The 18955-nt window shown below is 45.0% G+C and overlaps 1 pseudogene; it reads left to right on the top strand.

The window, feature by feature from the left end:
* The first annotated feature begins 7265 nt into the window (after window positions 1-7265).
* On the top strand, window positions 7266-7383 carry LOC126177664 (5S ribosomal RNA; annotated as a pseudogene).
* The last annotated feature ends 11572 nt before the right edge of the window (window positions 7384-18955 follow it).

Genomic DNA, 18955 nt, shown 5'->3' with positions numbered 1-18955 from the left:
CCTATACAGATTTGAGCATCAGTGCTTTCTATTAGCGCTTGGAGCTCTGGTACTTTCCCAACACACCTCTGACAATTTACAACTGTTATACCAATGGTTGCTGTATCTAAGTTCTTCCTGTGTTCAGCCTGCACCCTTTGTGACTGAAGCCCTTCTTGTGTTTCCCGAGACCCTCTAACCTAAAAAACCGCCCAGTCCACACCACACAGCCCCTGCTACCCGTGTAGCCGCCTCCTGCGTGTAGTGGACACCTGAGCTATTCAGCGGTACCCGAAACCCATTCACCCTTTGGCGCAAGTCGAGGAATCTGCAGCCTACACGATCGCAGAACCGTCTGAGTCTCTGATTCAGACCCTAATTTTTCTGAAACAAATATTAAAAAAACAATAATTCCAGTAGAACTTTATAACTGAGGGGGAAACATACACTTATAATGGAAAAAATAATGTAACTCATTTTTTGCATATTTAATTATTATTGGTGTTTAGCCATTAAAGAGCGCATTTGGACTAAACTACATGGCCAGTTCCTTTTGCTGCCTTCTTTGCTGCCCAAACTTCCCTCATTCGCTCGCTGTGTTTCTATTTCCGGTCCTCTGTCCAAGCTTCTTGTTGGCTTTGTGTCTTCGGCTTCATCTTGATTACCTTTTTGGTTACCCATATTTCATTCATCTTCCGGTTGTGAACTTGCTTGCGTTCTTCGGTCCATTTTACGCCTGTTCGCTTGTCACATTGTATCTCATTTAGTTTACTTTCCTTAATGATGTTTCTGAATTTTATTCTGTCGTTTATTGTGTCTGCTGTTATGTTGAGTTGGTTCAGGTCGTTTTTTACCTCTGCCAACCATTTGTTGTTTCCAGTGGTTACCCAGTCAAAGATCTGTTTGGTCAGTCTGTGTGATGGCATTCTGTATAGGTGTCCATAGATTTGTAGTCTGCGTTTTCTAATCTTTTCTGTGATTGTCTCCGTATGTTTGTACAGTTCCTCTGTAGGTTTCTTGATCCATATTCCATTGTTGTTAGTTGCACCAAATATTTTCCTAGGTATTTTCCGTTTTACTTTTTCTAGTTGTCTGATACGTGTATGCCCTAGGATTAGTGTGGTCTCTGCTGCATATAGTGCCTCGGGGAGCACCACCGTGTCGTAGTGGCGTAATTTGGCTTTTTGTGAGATAGACTTCTTGTTGTAATGATTCCACACTACTTTGTATGCCTTGTCAAGTTTAGTTTTTCTTTCTTCGTTTGAGTCTCTGTTATGTCCACTCATTTGTAGTGTTTCACCGAGGTATTTGAAGTTTGCCGTTTTGTAAATCGTGCCATACTTTGTGTTCAGAGATGAGAGTTTCTTCGTGCTCATAAACTGTGTCTTTTCGTAAGAGATCTGTAGTCCAGTTTTGGAAGCGATTTCGTGTAGTTTTTCAATAGCGTCTTTTGTTTCTTTTATACCTTTCGCGACAATCGCCAAATCGTCTGCAAAAGCCAGGCATTTAATCTGTAGGTTTCCTAAGGTTATCCCCTGTTGTGATGTTTCCCATTCTTTTCTAACCTTATCTAACACCAAATTGAAAAGGAGAGGTGAGAGGCCATCGCCTTGTCGGACACCTGTGCGAATTTCAAAGGGGTCTGATAGTTCCCCACAGAACTTTACTTTGGAAGTCGTTTCGGTTAAAGTTTGCTCTATGATAGCCCGTGTTTTGTTGTCTACTTTGTATCCTGCTAGAATTTTGAAGAGTGAGGAGTGAAGCGAACTGAGGTGACGTATCATGTAGATATGCATGATATATATATATATATATATATATATATATATATATATATATGAAAGAGAGATATGCATAATACGTCAACTCAGTACGCTTCACTCCTCACTTTTTTCTTAAAAAATGTTAAAATACAATTCCTCCGATTCGTTTCAGCCATAGGCTGATTTCTCGAATATCGTTGGTCTGAATTTACAGTTCATACACCTTTCATTAATTTTTCTTAGACAACTTAAAATGTTTCTTTACTAAAGAAACGTAAATTCGCACTAGGAAATTATTTTAAAATAAGTTTGTACCTAAAAGAAGTAATGCTTCAACACAGAGAGTTCATTTCCTCTGCTGTTGATATCTTTGCACATGTATGTCAACATGTTTTGCTCGTCCATTGTTGCTCCCTGTACGCTATGCATATTCAGCCGGTGATACACTTTTATACTATATGTACACTATGTGGACTGCTAACTGGATCCTTATCCTTTCAGCAAACCAAAAAAAGCTTTATGCTACCTCCACTTATCGTCACCATTGGAAATTCGTACCTCGAAGCCCATTCACTCCGCTGCACTTTCTGCAACCGCATTCTTTTTCCTATACACATTTTCTATCATTTCATTCAATTTTTTTCAGATTGTTTGACCCTACACCTCTCGTACAATTGAATATCAAAGTGCCATTGTCTCGTCAGTCCTTTCCCACCCCGGGCTGCTGACGTTGGAAGTTACGTAATTGTTCTCTGGTTATAAACTTGGCGGAAGCTCGCTAAAACAGAATTATGCTACTGCTTATTAACCACCTTGCTTTTCCTTGCTTTCCTTCCTCATGTCAGCTCCCCTACCTTTTGCTTTAGTGATTAGTATGAAACAACTAAATCATAGCCGGCCGAAGTGGCCGTGCGGTTCTGGGCGCTACAGTCCGGAACCGAGCGACCGCTACGGTCGCAGGTTCGAATCCTGCCTCGGGCATGGATGTGTGTGAAGTCCTTAGGTTAGTTAGGTTTAATTAGTTCTAAGTTCTAGGCGACTGATGACCTCAGAAGTTAAGTCGCATAAAAAAAAAAAACTAAATCATAGTCCGATAAACAACACTCTAATGTCACAAAACGGAATAACGACATCTTACTAAACACATGTCCGAAAGTGACTTGGAAAGAGTGTCTATTCCATTCTAATATGTCCTTCATAACTTAATTTCGACCTGATTCAACGATGTAAGAATTATCCAACTCTTTCTCATTACTGAAACTGTGAGTTGCAAAAGCCCAGGGAATGTTTAGGTTCAAATGGTTCAAATGCCTCTGAGCACTATGGGACTTAACTTCTAAGGTCATCAGTCCCCTAGAACGTAGAACTACTTAAACCTAACTAACCTAAGAACATCACACACATCCATGCCCGAGGCAGGATTAGAACCCGCGACCGTAGTGGTCGCGCGGTTCCAGACTGTAGCGCCTAGAACCGCTAGGCCACTCCGGCCGGCGAATGTTTAGGATTTGTTTGCATAAGTGAGGAGATGCTTCCACAATTTACAATGACATTCTTTTATTTCTAATTACAATTACAGTCAGAACATTACAACAACGAGTTGTACCCTAACACGAAACAGTTTAAGAATCAGAGACTTACTAACTTCTGAAGAAACTGAAGTAACCGTTAGTGATCAAGGAAGGATATTACTCTCTCTCGTATATCACAGTGCATGAAAGACATTCGTTTCTACTAACTACTGTTCACCACTTTTCAAAACTGGTGACAGTGTAAAGAAGTACACTGCCTTTTGCGGAACTGAGAGCCTGGAAAACTCTTATTACATCCAAAAATCACTGTGAAATGTGATAAAAACACAAAACGCGCCCCTATCATAAGTGAGCTAAAGGAAACAAAACTGGAAACGATAAATCATAAAACTAATATACCGGGTGATCAAAAAGTCAGTAGAAATTTGAAAACTGAATAAATCACGGAGTAATGTAGATAGAGAGGTACAAATTGACACACATGCTTGGAATGACATGGGGTTTTATTAGAACCAAAAAAATACAAACGCTCAAAAAATGTCAGACAGATGACGCTTCATCTGATCAGAATAGCAACAATTAGCAAAACAAAGTAAGACAAAGCAAAGATGATGTTCTTTACAGGAAATGCTCAATATGTCCACCATCATTCCTCAACATTAGCTGTAGTCGGGGAATAATGTTGTGAACAGCACTGTAAAGCATGTCCGGAGTTATGGTGGGGCATTGGCGTCAGATGTTGTCTTTCAGCATCCCTAGAGATGTCGGTCGATCACGATACACTTGCAACTTCAGGAACCCCAAAGCCAATAATCGCACGGACTGAGGTCTGGGGACCTGGGAGGCCAAGCATGACGGAAGTGGCGGCTGAATACACGATCATCACCAAACGACGCGCGCAAGAGATCTTTCACGCGTCTAGTAATATGGAGTGGAGCGCCATCCTGCATAAACATCGTACGTTCCAGCAGGTGTTTATCAGCCAGGCTGGGGATGATGCGATTCTGTAACATAACGGCCGGCCGGAGTGGCCGAGCGGTTAAAGGCGCTACAGTCTGGAACCGCACGACCGCTACGGTCGCAGGTTCGAATCCTGCCTCGGGCATGGATGTATGTGATGTCCTTAGGTTAGTTAGGTTTAATTAGTTCTAAGTTCTAGGCGACTGATGACCTCCGAAGTTAAGTCGCATAGTGCTCAGAGCCATTTGAACCATTTGAACTAACGACGTGGCTATCCCCCTTATCGTCTTTTTACACCAGTGGTCCTTCAATCTTACTCATATCCCATTCCTCTGTGTTCCCGCTCCTCAAACCTCCCAGTCAGGAATTTCTCAAGCGTCTCTAAATACCAACTCCCCCCCCCCCCAGCTCTTTCTCACAGTATCCTATTGACTTTGTTCCTGATTCCTCAACCTTCCCTACTCACTCTAATCACACTCAACGCCTTTAGCGGGACCTGCTCATTATCCATAATAATATTCGTGGCTCACACTCCACTAACATCTGAATTTCGTATAGCAATGATATTATTATAAAAAATCTTTTATGGTTCATTTAATATTTTGATCGTTTACATTGTAAAATCCGTTTATATTCAGAATGATATTAGGTTCAGCCTACCCCCAATGCGTATGTATGTGTGTGCGTATTTATGTGGAGGGGGCAGGGAGTGACGAATTTAGTAATAACGGATAATCGGCCTGCCACTATCAACAGTTGACAGTTTATAAGTTCTTTGCTGTATAATGTTCTATGCCATCGATGCCTCATATCAAGTACTTTTCGCTACACCGTCCCCGTAACAACTGTTATCAGTGCGACAGTATCGGTCTTCGACATCAGCCGAGTCCATTGGCAGTCTTTATCATTTGCTCCTCTTTGTCGGTATTGTCTACTTCAGTATTGCCTAACCTTTCTTTGGCCATCATCCCTGAGTGCCATCAGATATTAGCTGCCCCCCCTCTTTCTCCCCTGCCATCTGTTGCCCTCCCCCCTCCCCTATATTGTCACTTACTGTAGCACTAAACTAAAATGTAGAATGAAAGTCTTCTTCCTGAACAATTTTATTTTTAAAATGATGAAAGATGAATTATGTTTAGTGTGTGTGTGTGTGTGTGTGTGTGTGTGTGTGTGTGTGTGTTAGGATGAATGACGAAGAGATTCGCGGTGCATTGCAAGTGCTACTCACAACTCCTTCTCAGAAAAGGAAGCTAACTTTTCACAGTGAGGGTACACATTTGTTGCAAGATATGCTTCCCCTAAACTACTCCTCTCCATTGCGAGACTTGCTTGACCTGCACACTGCAACTTCATTTAAAATCAAACAAGTTAAGGTGTGTGCGCTATACTTACTGTTCATAAATCATTTCACTGCTGCACTCTTTACTTCTGAAATGGAAGAAATTAGACGATTTCATGGTATTAATGTTTTGTGTCTAACCACTCTAATAATAACAATAATAATAATAATAATAAAACTGTGCGCAGCACTATAGTAGCCCTTACGTAGTTACTGCTGCGTGGTGTTGTTAATTCATATATCTGTTTCGAAGCGAGTAATGAAGCAATTTCTGGACTACTGCGAGTACTATCTACAACTTGGAGAAGACGTATTCTTGAGATATTTAGCATTTTTTATGTATGTGTCTCATTTTTATCATCAGCACTGTACGGAACAAAGCACACCATGCATGTGTAGTTGGTGGATTATGTGACGAACGTGTAACCTCCACCGCATTAATGCTACTAACTGACAAAAAATAATTGTTGATAACTTATAGAATCAGTATTCGAGTCTTACAAAATTGTAATAACAGTAAATGTGTTCTGAAAAGAATTTAGTTTCGTGACTGAAACAGAATCGAATTGTTTAGTTTTTACCCCTCAAAAATTCATTTTACCCCTCAGGGGGTAATTACACCCACGTTGGGGACCACTGGTGTAGCTGCGCTATGTCGATACCTCCCTGTGGTTTCTTGTTCAGAGCAAAAATTCCGAATGAGGAGGAGACTTCATCTGATACTCACATGTTTTTCAGATACTATTGCTAATTTGGCATCTGCACAAAATATTTACACAAAAAGATTACTTGTGTGATAGAGAAACCTCATATCATACTGGCAGACCAGAACGAGAACTTCAGAAAACAGCCGGCGACTGCGATGTGGCGGGCGGCGCGAACAAGCCTTCAGGATCCAGAAGGTCTCCATGAGTTCGCGGGTGGTTTCGAGGAATGGTGTGTCGGATTGGGACACGAAATCAGCAACCACGTACATGTGAAATCTGAGTTTCTCCCGGCGTACAAACAGTTCAGTTAACTTAGGGGAATGCAGGCGGGTTACGTCTTCGATATTTCGACAAGTGCACACCCTGTGGTTTTAAAGGCACTCATGCAGCAAGGGACCGCTGTGTACGGGAATTTGAAATGTTGGTATGCCGAACATATCCTGAAAGATAACACACACAACGTAAACACCAAATTTTGGGCTGACACTCCTGCGTTTACCTGTCATTGATTTTATACGTTTTGTTGAACAGGTTGCGTTTAAAGTACCTCCAGATGCTGCAGAGCAGGTTAGGGGTGAAGAATGTTGTATACTGTATGGTGTACGTTCATCAAAGAGTAATATAATAGCAGCTGAGAGGGTTGATTTACGTTCATTCAAAGTAGATGGGGATACTTTTATTTTACCCGCAGACAAGTGCAATGCTGGACAAAAAGGATTACGTTCAAAAGATGCAGCTTTTACTGTCTGAGTCAGTGTATCGCAGGATCGGTGCTGGCCCTACAAAACGTATCGAGCGAAAGACTAAGAACCTCCTGAAGAAAGTTTCCTTGTTGTAGGAGATTATAAAGAGTTTTTATTGTGCTGTCCCTCCTGATCGTATGAAATTCCGTAGAGCCACAATGATGGGGTTCCTCTAAGCTCTGTTGTAACATTGGTGCTCCGACGTATTGTGAAGAAAAACACCTTGCTTCTCTGTTGAGCCCGGCAACGGCCTTGCCGCAGTGGATACACCGGTTCCCGTGAGATCACCGAAGTTAAGCGCTGTCGGGCGTTGTCGGCACTTGGATGGGTGACCATCCGGGCCGCCATGCACTGTTGCCATTTTTTGGGGTGCACTCAGCCTCGTGATGCCAGTTGAGGAGCTACTCGAGCGAATAGTGGCGGCTTCGGTCAAGAATACCATCATAACGGCCGGGAGAGCGGTGTGCTGACCCCACGCCCCTCCTATCCGCATCCTCCACTGAGGATGACACGGCGGTCGGATGGTACCGGTAGGCTACTGTGGCCTGAAGACCGAGTGCTTCTCTGCTGAGCCCATAAGTAGATCGGCGTGAGCATGACGTTAACAACTCGGCGGATTTCTTACGTCGATGAGACGGTCTGCTTTTGAATCAATCTGATAACGTAGTAAATTTTGATGTGGTCTCTTCCTTCTCTCGTATTCCTCTATCTGATTCGTTTCGATTTGATTTTGATGATAATGATGTTTGGTTTGTGGGGCGCTCAACGGCGAGGTTATCAGCGCCGTACAAATATTCGACCTTTCCTCAGTCCCATGTCGCCACTTACATGAATGATGATGAAATGATGAGGACAACACAAACACCCAGTCATCTCGAGACAGTTCAAAATCCCTGACCCCGCCGGGAATAGAACCCGGGACCCCGTGTTCGGGAAGCGAGAACGCGACCGCGAGACCACGAGCTGCGGACATTTGATTTTGAATTAACGAACCTATTTTGACGTGTGTTGACTTCCACTTACTTTTTATTAAATAGCAAGTACCATGAACAGAAGGACGGAGTTGTCATGGGAAGTCCATTGTCAGTTGGTTTATGGAAGACTTCGAGAATCTTGGCTTGGACTCGGCGGAATTGAAATGTGTGTCGACTCGGCAAGACTCAGCACAACCAGGAGCACCTCCGAAGATGTCCAACGTAGCCTTGGACGAAACGTCGAAGATGTCCAACGTAGCCTTGGCCGAAACGTCAGGGATAGAAGAGTTCCATGGACCACGGCCATACAACCCGGATGAATTTTCGGCAGCTGAAACATCCGGTCGTGGAAGCCTGCATTGTATGATGAAACCTACGTGTTTTTTCAGACATGTGGACGATATTTTCTTTGCTTGGCTTCACGGTAGAGAGAATTTATACAGCTTACTACAACACCTGAATGTAATCCAACCAAATATTCGTTTCACGGTGGAGGTGAAAAAGGAGGGCTGCCTTACCTTTCTTGATCTGTTAAGTCAGGAGGAAGGTTAATAGTGCGCTAGGAGATGTATTTTAAGGAAGCCAACTCATACCGACTTGTACCTACAGGCAGATAGTTCGAACATGTCCGAAGAACGGACATCATTTGCATATAGATGAGGCTTACCGCCCAATGATCTTTTTCAGTGCGGATGGACTCACATTGCTCAAACTCTTACGGGAGTCGGTAGACTGCCGCGAGTAATGAGTACAGTGGCCAGGGGCGCCACATATGCAGTGTGTGGACAGTAAGTTGGGAAAGTGGGTTTCACGGGGAGCGTGCAAGAGATAAGTCCCTGCAGTCGCACTATCCTCTGTGTCGTCGATGGCTCAATCGGACATAGAGTCTGCCATGTAAGCAGGAGATCCCGGGTTCGAGTCCCGGCCGGGGCACACATTTTCAACTGTCCTCGTGGATATATTTCAACGCCTGTAAGCAGCTAATGGTCTGGATTTCATTGCAATTTCATTCTTCCAGCGCTGCAAGATCACCAAAGGAAATTTCGGACGACGTCGGTCTGTAAGGGAGTTGGAGACGTCGGTCTCGGCTAGCCCTTGACTTGAGATACAGTAGACGCGGTCTAACGCCAGTTTCCCCATTGCTGTGCCGCTACATGCTAGGTATACGGAGCAGCGTGTGAGTTTCTCCGTTTCCGCACCACCGCCCCCCCCCCCTTCTGCCCCGCCTCTCACCACTGCCTGCAACCCCCCCCCCCCCTCCCCCGATTGCGTGCGCGCCGGTGGCGCCGTCCGTATCGCAACCAGGCGTTCCTCAATTATTCGTGAGAGTTTCCCCGCAGCGGCCGTCTCCAGCGGAACAAATCGCCGGCGCCTATTACTTGCCTACTTTCTGCGAATTCTCATTATTGTCTTGTCGATGCGAGCCACGCTGATTCGCTGTAATTGAACGTCTCCCGACTTTTCTCCTCGTGCTCGCCTGTCGTGACGAATCTGCACGAGTAATGAGCCATATTCCCCCCGCAGTATGGGCGGCTGCCGCCGTTCCGTTTCGCACTGTTTGCTCGCGTCTCCACAGTCCTATTCCGCAACCGGGCACACCCTGCTGCGACGGTCGCGTTTTAAAATTTCACGAACGACTGGTAGACTGCGATTCTTGTATGTGGCTTTACTAATGTTTAATGTTTGTTATTCCTTATTGTTGAAATAAATTGCAGCTACGGAAATGGTCAAGCAGTTTCTTTACACCAAGTGTTTATCGCTAGAGTATGGTAAAGGAATTGGAAATTTCACGATAGAGTTTTTTATTGGAAATTTCACGATAGAGTTTTTTTTCTTACTGTTTTCACACCTAACATGAAGGCATAACTCAAAAGAATCACTTTGTTCGACTTTTAGTTTTTAATAACCTTCAGAAAAGACTGTTTACAACTGGTTTGAAAAATTTCGTCACAGTTGCGCAATGGGTTTTGAGTAGTATTTTCTGTAAGCTGAAGTATCCGTTAATGAGCGTCCGTTTCAAAGACCATTTTTCGAGCATAGTTTGGTTTTACGCTAAGAGTTACATTGAAATATAGTAACGTCAAAAAAGGAGCACAACGTCGAAATAGCGATTCCCTATACAATGAGGTGAGAAAAGTTATGGGATACTATGGGATTCCTCCTAATAGTCGGCCGGGGTGGCCGAGCGGTTCTAGGCGCTACAGTCTGGAACCGCGTGACCGATACGGTCGCAGGTTAGAATCCTGCCTCGGGCATGGATATGTGTGTGATGTCCTTAGGTTGGTTAGGTTTAAGTAGTTCTAAGTTCTAGGGGACTGATGACCTCAGAAGTTAAGTCCCATAGTGCTCAGAGCCATTTGAACCATTTGAAACTCCTAATATCACGTCGGACCTCCTTTTGCCCTGCATAGTGCAGCAAATAGACGAGGCATGGGCTCAACAAGTTTCTGGATGTCCCCTGCAGAAATATTAAACTATGCTGCCTGTAAAGCCGTCCATAACTGGGAAAGTGTTTCTGGTGCAGGATTAGGGGCACGAACTGACCCCTCAATTATGTCCCATAAATGTTTGATGGGATTCATGTAGGGTGATCTGGGTAGCCAAATCATTCTCTCGTCTGCAGACCAATTGCGAACAGTTGCGGCACAGTGGCATGGCGCATTGTTATCCATAAAATTTCCATCATTATTTGGGAACATGAAGTCCATGAATGACCACAAATAGCCTCCAGGCAACCGAACAAATCACTGCGCGTCACTAATCGGTTTAGTTGGACAAGAGGACCCAATCCATTCCGTGTAAACGCAGCCCACACCATTATGGAGCACCACCATCTTGCACAATGCCTTGCCGACAACTTGGGTCCATGTCTTCGAGGGGTCTGCGCCAAACTCGAACCCTTCCATCAGCCCTTACCAACTGAAATCGAAAGTCATCTGACCAGGTCACTGTGATACGTCCCCTTAGAAAAATTATACATGACTGTGCTTAAACTGACACATAATACTTTTAGCGCAACACAATCTGACATTCTAAAATCCCTACAGAAGAATGGCCCTGACTAACATTAACCTATACCTTTCACAAATCACTTACCTCACCAAACATCTTCGTTACTCTAACTACTGCAATACAGCGAGCGCCACTACTGCCAGCTAAATAAAAGATTCAAACTACTGAAGGCACTAACTACTGATAGGCATAGTTAGCAAATGAAGGAGTTTGATAGAGAACAAACAATGTATTTACCTTACTAGTGTTCAAAAGTCATAATATATATAGCAGTTCATGACATCCAGTCTTACAAATTTCAAAACTCCGCCATTTCTCTCCCCACATCCACGACTGCTGGCGGCTCACCTCCAACTGCACAACGCTACGCGCTGTCAACAGCCAACTGCCCAACACCACAATGGCCAACAACAATGCAAACCAACCACAGACTGCACACATCACAGCCAGTGATTTTCAGAGCGCTACGTGGCGTTACCAATACAAAAACCTAAACAGTCTACTTACATAGCCCCCATGCTCCCCACAAAAAATTTTACAAATTGTTTTGGGCAGTGGCCAATGAAGATTTGAAAAATTTTTTTGATAATCACAGTAACAAAGACACCAAATGCACACACTTATTGATACAATGTTGGTCAAAAGCTAAAATTTTCTCACAGTCCATAAAGACAGTCCTGATCATTCACCACAGTAAAATTGCAGTGTTTTTTTTTCGCAAAGTCTGAGCAGTAAGAGAAAATGCACACGGAAGTAGTGGATTTCCATGCAGTCTTGAAGAAGTAGTGTTGTCCTTCCAACGGAAAGACAGTGCTGACTCTTGACATGCAGACAGGTAATGGGCCACAACAGAGCAAACCCACAGCCACAGACTGCACACAGCACAGCCAGTGATTTTCAGAGCGCTGCGTGGCGTTACCAATATAAAAACCTAAACAGTCTACTTAACAACTGTTTTTCAGTACTCTAGGGTGCAACCGACATGGTCACGAGCCCAGGAGTGGTGCTACAGGCGATGTACCGCTGTTGGCAAAGGCACTCGCGTCGGTTGTACGCTGTCGTAGCCCGTTAAAGCCACATTTCGCCGCACTGTCCTATCGGATACGTTCCTCGTGAGACCCACACTAATTTCTGTGGTTACTTCAGGCAGTCTTACTTGGCTGTTAGCGCTGACAGCTTCATGCAAACGCTGCCTCACTCAGTCGTTAAGTGATGGTCCTCGGGCACTTTGTTGTCCGTCGTAAGAGGTAATGCCTGACATCTGGTATTCTCGGCACATTCTTGAAACTGTGGCTTTCAGAATATTGAATTCTCTAAAGATTTCCGAAATGGAAGGTCCTGTGCATCTCGCTCCAACCACCATTGCGCCTTCAAAGTCTGTTAATTGATGCCGTGCCGCTATAACCACGTTGGAAACCTTTCAGCTTGTATCCCCTGAGTACAGATGACAGCTCCGCCAATGCACTGTCCTTTCATACCTTGTGTACGTGGCACTACCGCCATCTGTACATGTGAATCTTATTATCCCATGACTTTTGTCATCTCAGTGTACAGTTTCTAGGCGACAGTTTGACGTTACACTCCTCTTTTGACATATTGTATTCCAATGTAAGTCCTGCTGTTGGCTCAAGTTGTACAGGGAAACTGTTCTTTGACCGCGAAAGAGGTCGCCTATTAAAGAATACTTTTACTAGAGGTTTGCTGGTATCATTTCTAAGCTCTCGTGAAGGGCGATCAACACTCGTCTCTGCTGGTGACAATTTCAACGGTGTGCCTGAATGTCTGTGGTGCATTTGGCAGCCTATTCTTCCACAAGAGAGGAACCCAGAGGAGGCAGTGCTGTTGGATGCTGTAGTCTGGAGCGAAGTTTGTCTTCTAACTCATCCCAGAGGTGTTCCGTAGGGGTCACGTCATGACTTGGTGCAGGTCATTCGACCTCAGGAGCGTTGTTGTCCACAAACCACTGTCTCACCCTTGCTGATTTATGAGAGAGTGCATTATCCTGCTGCTTCAAACGTTCATCGTCTTCGAACAGTGCCTCTACTGTACGAAGTACTCAGTACTGTAAAATGTGTTCATATCCTTCCGCGTTTAGCGTTTTCTTAGGCGCAATAAGAGAATCACTCGCTAACCATAAAAAACACCCCCATATCATAACGCCACCTTCTCTGTGCTACATTATTGTCACTACACATGACAGAAGTTAACGCTATCCAGGCATTCGCCAAACCCAGCACATTTCCGTCGGATTGTACCGAGCACAGCGTGATTCATCACTCCAAAGTTTACAGTCATCAATGAACTAATGGTGTCATTATTTACACCGCCTCAAGCATCACTTACCTCTTAATACAGAAATGTATGTCTTATGGGGAGCTGATCGATCAGCGTAGCCGGCCGGGGTGACCGAGCGGTTCTAGGCGCTACAGTCTGGTACCGCGCGACCGTTACGGTCGCAGGTTCGAATCCTGCCTCGGGCATGGATGTGTGTGATGTCCTTAGGTTAGTTAAAGTAGTTCTAAGTTCTAGGGGACTGATGACCTCAGAAGTTAAGTCCCATAGTGCTCAGAGCCATTTGAACCATCTGATCAGTGTACCCCATTCTTTTTAACTTCTTAGGGCACAGTCTTCACACCAGCTGGACTGGTGGTAGCAGTTTGGAACACACCACTGGCTCCTCCCACTGATTCCATGCGATTTTTTACAACCACTCTTCGCAATGGATGACGGACCATGCTCGTCAGTACGAGTATATGAGGTATGTCTGGTAATGGTTTAACTACGGTTGTCCCCTAGCGTTGCCATACGGCAATTACATAGTCAACAGTCGATCTGAGCAGCTCGAGAAGGACTGAGATGTCCGTGATGCATTTATTACCGATGTGACATCCAAAGACAAGTCCACGTTCGAACTCACTGAGTTCTCGTGACCGATCCATTCCACTGTTAATGCTTTTGTACTGATAACACAAAACGTCCTTTTAAACTGGCGGATGCGCTTCTCGTGGTCGATTCCGCATTGCATAAATATGTCCGGATACTATTGATCACATAGTGTTTTAGGGCCATAATTTTATCATGTGCTTATTTTAGGACGTCAAAATCTCAGTCAAGTGTTTTAATCGCCTATGTCTCTCGCTTTGTAGCTTTAGAATAAATATTTCCTCTCATCTTAAAACCGCTCTGATTCCATGTTCATTCATTCGTGCCTTCCATAACATTCTTCCATAAAGTCTATTGGCCAAAACACACTCAGTCCCCTATAACTCGTTAATATTTGTCTATTTTCTTTCTCCATGTAGACATTATGTTTGCTCATTACCCTTCTGACAATAACGATTCTCCATCGAGGCATCTGGTAAACGGATGAGCTATAATCTCTTTTGGAGAGTACTATATAGTCATGAAGTTTCTAACTGGTTTGATGTTTCCCACTCTATTCCCCCCCCCCTCTCTCTCTCTCTCTCACACACACACACACACACACACACGGTATAAACATCATAAATAGAAGTTAGTATCGAACACATACTTCGTTAGGTTGGCAACAAATAGGTAAACGTGCCAGAGAAGATGAAACACGTAATGCAGTCGCAATATTTACGCTGTGAAAAGCAGTGTACGACGAAATAGTTGCATCGAGTGACAAAAGAACAGTAGTCCACCACAAAAAAGAGTGAGAAACATGGTGTACAGTGTGTGGAAGCCGAGAACTCAAAGATGTGATGATATGGCAGTAATAAAAGTGGTAGTGCGACCTCCAGACCAAATGTGAGGAAACGCAGATCAGCAAATCGTAAATAATTACTTTGTTTTAGAAAAAATCGCGAAGTGAACTGTTTGATAATCTACAACTAACAAAACTGTATCTTTATACACTCCTGGAAATGGAAAAAAGAACACATTGACACCGGTGTGTCAGACCCACCATACTTGCTCCGGACACTGCGAGAGGGCTGTACAAGCAATGATCACACGCACGGCACAGCGGACACACCAGGAACCGCGGTGTTGGCCGTCGAATGGCGCTAGCTGCGCAGCATTTGTGCACCGCCGCCGTCAGTGTCAGCCAGTTTGCCGTGGCATACGGAGCTCCATCGCAGTCTTTAACACTGGTAGCATGCCGCGACAGCGTGGACGTGAACCGTATGTGCAGTTGACGGACTTTGAGCGAGGGCGTATAGTGGGCATGCGGGAGGCCGGGTGGACGTACCGCTGAATTGCTCAACACGTGGGGCGTGAGGTCTCCACAGTACATCGATGTTGTCGCCAGTGGTCGGCGGAAGGTGCACGTGCCCGTCGACCTGGGACCGGACGGCAGCGACGCACGGATGCACGCCAAGACCGTAGGATCCTACGCAGTGCCGTAGGGGACCGCACCGCCACTTCCCAGCAAATTAGGGACACTGTTGCTCCTGGGGTATCGGCGAGGACCATTCGCAACCGTCTCCATGAAGCTGGGCTACGGTCCCGCACACCGTTAGGCCGTCTTCCGCTCACGCCCCAACATCGTGCAGCCCGCCTCCAGTGGTGTCGCGACAGGCGTGAATGGAGGGACGAATGGAGACGTGTCGTCTTCAGCGATGAGAGTCGCTTCTGCCTTGGTGCCAATGATGGTCGTATGCGTGTTTGGCGCCGTACAGGTGAGCGCCACAATCAGGACTGCATACGACCGAGGCACACAGGGCCAACACCCGGCATCATGGTGTGGGGAGCGATCTCCTACACTGGCCGTACACCACTGGTGATCGTCGAGGGGACCCTGAATAGTGCACGGTACATCCAAATCGTCATCGAACCCATCGTTCTACCATTCCTAGACCGGCAAGGGAACTTGCTGTTCCAACAGGACAATGCACGTCCGCATGTATCCCGTGCCACCCAATGTACTCTAGAAGGTGTAAGTCAACTACCCTGGCCAGCAAGATCTCCGGATCTGTCCCCCATTGAGCATGTTTGGGACTGGATGAAGCGTCGTCTCACGCGGTCTGCACGTCCATCACGAACGCTGGTCCAACTGAGGCGCCAGGTGGAAATGGCATGGCAAGCCGTTCCACAGGACTACATCCAGCATCTCTACGATCGTCTCCATGGGAGAATAGCAGCCTGCATTGCTGCGAAAGGTGGTTATACACTGCACTAGTGCCGACATTGTGCATGCTCTGTTGCCTGTGTCTATGTGCCTGTGGTTCTGTCAGTGTGATCATGTGATGTATCTGACCCCAGGAATGTGTCAATAAAGTTTCCCCTTCCTGAGACAATGAATTCACGGTGTTCTTATTTCAATTTCCAGGAGTGTAGATACCACTGATGATGCCTTAGAACAGGAGAAGGCGAAACGCGTATGGGATAAATTAAGTAACTAGCAGCAGGAAAAGGCAGTTTTATTTAAAAAATCAAACACTTAAACTCGTGTGTTTGTTGGATATATTCCAATTTCTGCCATCTGCTACACTTTTTGTTCTCTGTGGTTCTCTGTACTACCTGGTATCTTTTACTCCGTTCCTTTTTTTAATCAGTGTTTTCCGCATATTCCCTTTCTCACAGATTCTGCTTAGTTCATATTGTTTGGTTGGTTGAGTCGGCGAAGGGGACCAAACAGCGGTTCTATCGGATTAGGGAAGGATGGAGAAGAAAGTCGGGCGCGCCCTTTCAGAGAAACCACCCCGGTATTTGCCTGAAGTGATTTAGGGAAACCACGGAAAACCTAAAACAGGATAGAAGATGGCCGGACGTGGGTTTGAAGCGTGATCCTTCCGAATGCGAGTCCAGTGTGCTAACCACTGCGCCAGCTCGCTCGGGAGTTTATGTCAATTTTTTGTTTTATGCCTCTGTGAATCCATATTTATAAATCTCTAGAATTACACCTCGAGGATCTTGGGATTTTTTTATTCCCCATTTCCTTTTATTGCCTCGAAGTTTCTTTGACAGTACGTTCTCATCCGCTGCCGTCCTCTCTGATACGCAGCAACTACCATCTTATCCAAAGGTACGCATTTGTTCTGCAAAGGACAGAACGTGTAGGTGAATGACAGCACCACCGATGCGTGACAGCTCCCTGCAGCGCCTTTGTGGCAAGACTGATCAACACTCTGCAACTGAATTACAGCCACCTATTTACTGTCATAAAGCATCCTGTTAGGCCACGATTACCGTGGGGAAGTGTTACAACGCAACGCAACGCAATGCATATTTGCTTACTTGATAAAGTTATTTATTACGTGTGAAATCAGAGTCTACGAAACCCGATAAACGCACTGAATAAATCAGAACACGTGTGACTACTGTTTTAAAAATAAACAGGAAAATTATAGGCAAGGATGTGGAACAAGAACTGCAATTGCATGTTGTTATATTTAGAGTTGCACGTTGTTCTAGAGCGACAAATTACAGTATTACAACTGGAATAACGCTTTATTTTAAAGAGAAAGCAATATACAACTCTTTTTGACTGAGAGTCTAATTTTATTTAGCAGTCAGTTTACAAAATCTCTTCTTTGGAGCCGGCCGGAGTTGCCGTGCGGTTCTAGACGCTACAGTCTGGAACCGAGAGACCGCTACGGTCGCAGGTTCGAATCCTGCCTCAGGCATGGATGTGTGTGATGTCCTTAGGTTAGTTAGGTTTAATTAGTTCTTAGTTCTAGGCGACTGGATGACCTCAGAAGTTAAGTCGCACAGTACTTAGAGCCATTTGAACCATTTTCTTCTTTGGATGCACCTCACCTCGTTGCAGGTTGCCGAGATAGTGTGATGACTTAGGACGCTCGTTGCTGATATTTGACGATTCTGCGTTGAAAAGAATGCCTGCGTATACGTTATATATCTTTTGTAGGTAATGCGAGACTCCTCTACTATCGCAGCACTCGCTGTGAGTCTGATGTGATGAGATTGTATTTACAATGTGTGCACATTTGAAATACGCAGAACCGACGTATTTACGAAACATATTTGACTACCCAGTATCCTCCTCCATGGCACCCGCGAAACTGTTTCAGTTCAAAGAGAGATATGAGACAGTCGAAGAGTTATTCCTATCAAAGCACAGTCAACCAAGTGTTCAAACATGATGTTGTGCACTAGCATTGTTTCACCAGTGACGCACATATATGAATCCACTGCACACGCTAGAACTGTCTTAGTCCACAAATAAAATCGCAGCGCACGATGCACAGTTCACTCAGTATTGATCACCGCCTTTCTGCAATTACAATTAATAAGGCATACATGTTTATTTAAAAGTTTTAGCCGTGTCTACGGTCTAAATAAACCAACTCTCCTGCCACTCTGACTCGTCGACAATCGCCGTGTCTTAGTCCCCACCGCCTACCGGTCGACTGTTTAGTTTCGACAGTGGAAAACAGACTCTCTTGTAGTAAAGATACGTACAGACACATAGACACATTTATGTTCTTGTAATATCGGAATATACTTACATTTACTGTTGAACATAATGAATAAAACAAAGTACACTACTGGCCATTAAAATTGTTACACACGAAGATGACGTGCTACAGACGCGAAATTTAACCGACAGGAAGAAGATGCTGTGATATGCAAATGATTAGCTTTTCAGAGCATTCACACAAGGTTGGCGCCGGTGGCCACACCTACAACGTGCCCACATGAGGAAAGTTTCCAACCGCCGGCCGCAGTGGCCGAGCGGTACTAGGCGCTACAGTCTGGAACCGCGCGACCGCTACGGTCGCAGGTTCGAATCCTGCCTCGGGCATGTATGTGTGTGATGTCCTTAGTTCAGTTAGGTTTAAGTAGTTCTAAGTCTAGGGGACTGATGACCACAGCACTTAAGTCCCATAGTGCTCAGAGTCATTTGAACCATTTTTGTAGCCTATAGCGATTGCGGTTTATCGTATCCGACATTGCTGCAGGCGTTGGTCCGAGATGACAGGCATCTTATCCGCACGGCTGTAACGGATCGTGCAGCCACG

The sequence above is a fragment of the Schistocerca cancellata genome, chromosome 3, assembly GCF_023864275.1.
Source record: "Schistocerca cancellata isolate TAMUIC-IGC-003103 chromosome 3, iqSchCanc2.1, whole genome shotgun sequence".
Classification (NCBI taxonomy): Eukaryota; Metazoa; Arthropoda; class Insecta; order Orthoptera; family Acrididae; genus Schistocerca; species Schistocerca cancellata.
The sequence above is the reverse complement of the archived record's forward strand: the minus strand, read 5'-3'. Positions and strand labels throughout refer to the sequence as shown.